The 6,696-nt window shown below is 45.3% G+C and overlaps 1 non-coding gene across 1 annotated transcript; it reads right to left on the bottom strand.

Annotated features, from left to right (window-relative positions):
• Positions 1 to 6,577: 6,577 nt before the first annotated feature.
• On the bottom strand, positions 6,578 to 6,673 carry LOC148509354 (small nucleolar RNA U13). Its single transcript, XR_015869478.1, has one exon. It is a non-coding gene; the product is annotated as a small nucleolar RNA U13 (small nucleolar RNA).
• Positions 6,674 to 6,696: the final 23 nt, after the last annotated feature.

Raw genomic sequence — 6,696 nt, forward strand, 5'->3', positions numbered from 1 at the left:
TGTGAGAGCTTTAATCACTATTGCAGCAATGTATATAAATCGTCTCCTTGTCCTGCACTGTAATGTACTGTAAGTTACTTGTTTCTTCAGGGCCGCAACTAGGGGGGGGCTGGAGGTGCACGTGCACCCGGCGACAGTGTCCTCCAGCTCGGCGCTGCAGAGAGGCCCCAAGCCGGACACCCGCTGAGATGTTATTACCAGCGGGCGCCCGGCTCCTTCTCTGCAGCGACGCGGTGTAGCTGGTGCCGAAGGCTGGAGTTCTCTCCTGAACTCCAGCTTCCGGCTCTCCCCACGGGCACTGTGGGAGAGACATCATGATGTCTCCCCCATAGTTCCGAGGAGCAGCCGGGCGGACCGGACGCGACACTGGATGCAGGAGCAAGGTTCAAGGTAAGTATTTTTTTTTAATAAGCTGCACTACAGGGGCATTATTATGGGGGCATGGACATTACAACAGGGGCATTACTATGGGGACATGGCCAATACAGGGGCATTACTGTATAGGCACTATAGGACATTACTATTGGGGCATGGGCACTACAGGGGCATTACCACAGAGGCATTACTATGGGGGCATAAGCAGTACAGGGGCATTAATGTGGGACCATGGGCACTACAGGGGCATTACTATGGGGGCATGGGCACTACAGGGGCATTACTGTATGGGCACTACAGGGGTATTAATATGGGGGCATGGGCTCTACAGGAGCATTACTTCGAGAGCATGGGCACTACAGGGGCATTATTATGGGGGCATGGGCATTTCCACAGAGGCATTACTATGGGAGCATAGGCAATACAGGGGCATTACTGTATAGGCACTACAGGGGCATTACTAATGGGGCATAAGCACTACAGAGGCATTACCACAGGTACATTACTGTGGGGGCACTACAGGTGTATTACTATGGGAGCATAGGCACTACAGGGGCATTGCTATGAAAGCATGGGCTCTACAGGGGCATTACCACAAGGGCATTAATATGGGAGCATGGGCACTACAGGGGCATTACTGTATGGTGGGCACTACAGGGGCATTCCTGTATGGTGGGCACTACAGGGGCAATACTATGGGGGTATTAACATATGGGCATTACTACAGGGGCTTTACAATATGGGCACTACTACAGGGGCATTGCTATGGGGCATTATCATATGGGCACTACTACAGGGGCACTACTACAGGGGCATTACTATAGGGGCACTGATGCAGGGGGGAATTACCAGGGGCGCGCCAAATTACTGTCTTGCCCCTGGTGACAAAAATCCTAGTTTTGGCCCTTGTTTCTTGTTCACTTATTAGTTCTATGTACTATGTAAGGCGCTGCGGAACACTTGTTGAGCCATATAAATAAAGGATGATAATAATAATAATAATAATAATAATAATATACAACCGCTACTCTATCAGCCCCATTATCTCCCTAAATACTGAAAAATATTATATTTTTGAGAGGGAAATGCAATTAGAATACTTATGATTTATAGCACACTGTGTGCCAGCTAGGCAGCTGGGTAACATAATGCTGTAATGATGATGGGCCTAAGTTTATGTGGAGGCCTGCAGCTGTAGTCCCATCTAGCCCAGGTGTGCATTTAGTGACATTAATGGGTGCAATTAAAAAATAAGATGGGGTAAAGGTATGGGTGTTTTCCAATTACTGTTTTTTCTTCCCAATTACTGTGTTTTAAAAGCAAGAAAAAGTGACACGTCACAATATTCTTCATTTGGGTCTTTATCAAAAATAATGAACATTGCAGAACTAAACATGTCACTACTACTTTGCTGTATGAGTGATTGTTTTTTTTTAAACATGTAGAACATTAAAGTTCGACATGTAAGAAGGTCAACAGTTACAAAAGATCGACAGGGTCAAAAGTGACCACACTGGGTGAAGGCTGACTGATTCTCCTTGCTCAATTACTAATAGATTTGGAACGGGTTAAATTTAGAGATGGCTAATGGCCATCGATGATTTGTAATCATCGATGGTTTATGGCCGATGTCGAATGTTTTTCCCTTCAATGAGGGAGAACCAGGTGGTTTCCCTCCATCGATGGAAAACATAACTATTTTTTTTTTCTACAAGGTGCCGGGACATGGAGCATAACTCTGTCCCTCAACTAGGGATGGCCATCGACGATTCATAATCATCGATGGTTTATGGCCAATGTTGAATATTTTTCCCATCGATGGGGGAGAACCAGATGGTCTCCCTCCATCGATGGAGGAACATAAACGCATGGGTTTTTATTCAAGGTGACGGGACACAAAGCATAGCTCTGCCCCCCCGACACCTGCGAAGCCACGCCCCCTGGTTCTGATTGGCCCACAGACCAGTCAGTCATTGAATAGGAATGACCATTGGTTTGTGAAGCTATCGATGGTCATCCATTGTGGCTAAACTGACTTTAAGGAATCACTCTGCCCATTAGTGATGGGTAGTTCACGAACGATCAGTTCAAAATGAAATGATCTTCAAAATGAACTAGTTCATTCAGTTCACAGCTCTGGCAAAGATCAGTTCATCAGGAGCTAAAACAAATGTGATGAGATAGACACAGAGACAGAGAGAGCACAGCAGCTCCATTAGGCATGAGTCAATACTGCTAAACGACCACAGGTGGCACTGCTATGCTCAGACTTTGTGAGGGCTATGTGCAGTTGATTGAACTAGATTGTCATGATGACTCATGAGTCATTCTCCAGGCATCTAGTTCACTAGTTTGATTAGGTCAGTGACTCCTATAAGTCACATGATACATTCCCCATCAGCTCTCTAATACATTCATCATGAATCAGTACTGCTAAACGACCATAGGTGGCACTGCTGTGCTCAGACATTGGGGACGATTCAATTCAACGCGATGTAAATAGCGCCGGGAGATAGCTCCCGGAGCTATTCAATTAATTGCGATGTTAGGTCGGGGAAGGCTCATTATCGCACCTTAAAAAGGGTGTTTAGGAGCGATAACGGGCATTCCCCGACCTAACTTCCCGGCGCGAGGCTGTTTTCCAGGCGCTAAGGGCAGAAAACAGCCTCGCGCCGGGACTTTTGTCGGATTTCTTCTCTCATCCCCGGAGGGATGCAAGAAGAAATCCTTAGTCGGACTTGGCAGCGCGGTGTATTGAATAGCTCCGGGAGCTCACTCCCGGAGCTATTTACATCGCGTTGAATAGAATCGTGCCCATTGTGAGGATTCTGTAGAGCTCATGAGTCATTATTCTCCTGACACATAGGTCAGTAGTTCGTTTAGGCTAGTGAATGGATCACGTAGCTCAAAAGTCACATGATACATTCCTCATCAGCTCAAGACACAGTGCTGAGTGCTGCATGCTATCTACTGTAGTTTTGTTTATTCCACAAAACATGTATCAAACCTTCAAGAGAGATCAAATGGAAAAGTTGCCCATAGCAACCAATCCTTCTGTCATTTTAGACAATGCTAGATAAATGACAGAAGCTGACATATACATATCCTTTAGAATGTAAGCTCTCATGAGCAGGGACTTCTTCCCTCATGTGCTTCTCTTTACATTTTCTTCTACTCCTTACTCCCGATAAGGGCACCTAACACGTTACAGCCAACTTCCTGCTGCTTATTGTGAGAGCTTTAATCACTATTGCAGCAATGTATATAAATCGTCTCCTTGTCCTGCACTGTAATGTACTGTAAGTTACTTGTTTCTTCAGGGCCGCAACTAGGGGGGGGCTGGAGGTGCACGTGCACCCGGCGACAGTGTCCTCCAGCTCGGCGCTGCAGAGAGGCTCCAAGCCGGACACCCGCTGAGATGTTATTACCAGCGGGCGCCCGGCTCCTTCTCTGCAGCGACGCGGTGTAGCTGGTGCCGAAGGCTGGAGTTCTCTCCTGAACTCCAGCTTCCGGCTCTCCCCACGGGCACTGTGGGAGAGACATCATGATGTCTCCCCCATAGTTCAGAGGAGCAGCCGGGCGGACCGGACGCGACACTGGATGCAGGAGCAAGGTTCAAGGTAAGTATTTTTTTTAATAAGCTGCACTACAGGGGCATTATTATGGGGGCATGGACATTACAACAGGGGCATTACTATGGGGGCATGGCCAATACAGGGGCATTACTGTATAGGCACTATAGGACATTACTATTGGGGCATGGGCACTACAGGGGCATTACCACAGAGGCATTACTATGGGGGCATAAGCAGTACAGGGGCATTAATGTGGGACCATGGGCACTACAGGGGCATTACTATGGGGGCATGGGCACTACAGGGGCATTACTGTATGGGCACTACAGGGGTATTAATATGGGGGCATGGGCTCTACAGGAGCATTACTTCGAGAGCATGGGCACTACAGGGGCATTATTATGGGGGCATGGGCATTTCCACAGAGGCATTACTATGGGAGCATAGGCAATACAGGGGCATTACTGTATAGGCACTACAGGGGCATTACTAATGGGGCATAAGCACTACAGAGGCATTACCACAGGTACATTACTGTGGGGGCACTACAGGTGTATTACTATGGGAGCATAGGCACTACAGGGGCATTGCTATGAAAGCATGGGCTCTACAGGGGCATTACCACAAGGGCATTAATATGGGAGCATGGGCACTACAGGGGCATTACTGTATGGTGGGCACTACAGGGGCATTCCTGTATGGTGGGCACTACAGGGGCAATACTATGGGGGTATTAACATATGGGCATTACTACAGGGGCTTTACAATATGGGCACTACTACAGGGGCATTGCTATGGGGCATTATCATATGGGCACTACTACAGGGGCATTACTATAGGGGCACTGATGCAGGGGGGAATTACCAGGGGGGCGCCAAATTACTGTCTTGCCCCTGGTGACAAAAATCCTAGTTTTGGCCCTTGTTTCTTGTTCACTTATTAGTTCTATGTACTATGTAAGGCGCTGCGGAACACTTGTTGAGCCATATAAATAAAGGATGATAATAATAATAATAATAATAATAATAATAATATACAACCGCTACTCTATCAGCCCCATTATCTCCCTAAATACTGAAAAATATTATATTTTTGAGAGGGAAATGCAATTAGAATACTTATGATTTATAGCACACTGTGTGCCAGCTAGGCAGCTGGGTAACATAATGCTGTAATGATGATGGGCCTAAGTTTATGTGGAGGCCTGCAGCTGTAGTCCCATCTAGCCCAGGTGTGCATTTAGTGACATTAATGGGTGCAATTAAAAAATAAGATGGGGTAAAGGTATGGGTGTTTTCCAATTACTGTTTTTTCTTCCCAATTACTGTGTTTTAAGAGCAAGAAAAAGTGACACGTCACAATATTCTTCATTTGGGTCTTTATCAAAAATAATGAACATTGCAGAACTAAACATGTCACTACTACTTTGCTGTATGAGTGATTGTTTTTTTTTAAACATTAAAAGATCAGACATATTAAACATAATGTGATGTGATCATTTGAACAAGTAGAAATGCTGTACTGTACTGTATGTGTAATAGACTAGTTCTGTTTCTAATCACTTCTATCAGCAGTGTATGATGCAATGACCTAAATGAACTGATCTTTTGCGTGAACTAGATCATATTATGATCATCATAAAGACCTAGGCCCGTATTCAATTTGTAGAACGAAAAGCTGTTTTTGCGTGTTTTGGGTGGAAACTTTTCGCCGATTACGTCAAATCACCAGGTGGAAAAGTATCGCCGTATCCAATTTGAAAGACTTTCCGCCTAGGCGGAAAGTCAATGCAATGTAATAGGTGAAAAAGATTTGCCTATGAATAGCTGGCGGAAAAAAGGGGCGCAATGTTGCGGGAACCCCCGTGCAGCCTTCAGACAGCCCCACAAAGGTAATATGTGTCAACATTTAAAAAAAAAAAAAAAGACTTAAGGACATCCCAAAAAATTACTTTGAATTTGGGAGTGAAAAAAAAAAAAAGTTGGGGGACAAAGTTAAAAACTAGCAAACTTGACTCTGGGGGGGTCCCCAAATATGCCCCAGGTGTTTTTTCATTGGAGGTGGATTTTTCACAAATATTTCAACTTCACTTTAGCAACTTTAAAGTATGCTGACCCCCATTTTCAAGTGCCCCAAATTTGCTGGGATAAGTTATTTTCTGCAAAAAAACCCTCCAGAATACTATTCTGCACACGTATAGAAAAACACTATCTAGCAGGTATTGAGCCCGTTTAGAACACCAGATACCTTCAGCAAGCCAAATCGGGGGTACCATAACTAACCCCCATTTCAGAGCATCTTTTGGGTGGTGTCAGGCTGATTACCCAAATCTGACAGGACTTTCCGCATGTTTAAGTTTCACCGGGTCCCGTTTTCACCTACTTTAAAATTGAATACCGTAATACACAAGCACCCACGCAATACTTTTCCGCCTGCAAAACAGGTGAAAAGTCATGGAGGCAAAAAAGTGACACAGCGCAGATTTCCCATCATTACTGCCCTTATAGCTATATTGCATAAGTGGTTACAATTCACACAGAATAACAGGCATACCAAGCCTGGTTATCATCTACAGCAGAATAAGCAACAAATGAATGTAGCAGATGTACGAGAACTCTCTGGTCAGAGATCAGAGGAGTAATGTGCTGAGTCGTAACTGAAGGACCGCACATGTCACACAGCCGTGTGATCACTCACTCATCATGTGTATGAACCAGAAGGATCTGCGTATACACAGTGCATGGAG

The sequence above is a fragment of the Taudactylus pleione genome, unplaced genomic scaffold, assembly GCF_031769625.1.
Source record: "Taudactylus pleione unplaced genomic scaffold, aTauple2 ptg000329l, whole genome shotgun sequence".
In the NCBI taxonomy this organism is placed as follows: domain Eukaryota; kingdom Metazoa; phylum Chordata; class Amphibia; order Anura; family Myobatrachidae; genus Taudactylus; species Taudactylus pleione.